Genomic DNA, 896 nt, shown 5'->3' with positions numbered 1-896 from the left:
CCGTGAGAAGATGCTGCTCTGGGCGGTGGGGCCATGGACCAGAGACCAGGACGGTGGCATGGGTGGAGAATATTGAATGTACTACAGACCGCCAGAAGCACAAACAAATGTCTCAAAAGTCCAGCCAGAGCGCTCCTTAGAAGCAAGGGTGGCGAGACTTCATCTCATATACTTTGGACATGTTGGGAGAGACCATTCCCTGAGAAGGACTTCATGCTTGGTAAAGTACAGGGGCAGCACAGAAAAGGAAGTCCTTGGACCAGATGGATTGGCACCAGGGCTGCCACAGTGGGCTCACACAGAACAGTCGTGAGAATGAAGCTGGACCGGCGGTGTTTCCTTGTGTGGTGCGGAGGGTCTGAATCGGGTGGCATCATGGGCGAGGAGCTGGGCTGCTAACGACGAGATCAGCAGTCTGAAGCCAGCAGCCACCCCACGGGGGAAAGACGAGGTCCGCCGCTCCCATAAAGACGTACAGTCTCAGAAACCCCAGGCGCAGTCCTAGCCTGCCCTAGGTTGTGTTGGAACTCACCAGCCAACCACAGCGGCCACTAGAGGGCCACCTCCCCCGGTTTATCGTCCCCACTGCAGGTGCGTTCACTGCCCTGCCTCAATGTGGGGGGCAATCTCCCATTTTGTGGGGTTTGTTAGTTAAGGGACCCTGGTGGTGTCATGGCTTGCGCAGCCGAGCTGCTAACCACAAGTTCATCAGTTTGAACCCATCTGTTGCTCCACGGAGAAAGATGAGGCTGTCTGCTTCTGTAAAGTCTCAGAACTCCAGAGGAGCCGTTTACCCTGTCCTGTCGGGTCACTGTACGCCGGAATCCACTCGATGGCAATGGCTGTGAGTGCTGTTGTCACCAGGTCAGCTCTCACGGCGGGAGGGGGGGCGCGAG

Source organism: Echinops telfairi, unplaced genomic scaffold (assembly GCF_000313985.2).
Source record: "Echinops telfairi isolate 266 unplaced genomic scaffold, ASM31398v2 ScPeMD7_2;HRSCAF=8, whole genome shotgun sequence".
NCBI classification, from domain to species: Eukaryota; Metazoa; Chordata; class Mammalia; order Afrosoricida; family Tenrecidae; genus Echinops; species Echinops telfairi.
Note: the sequence above shows the minus strand (reverse complement) of the source record.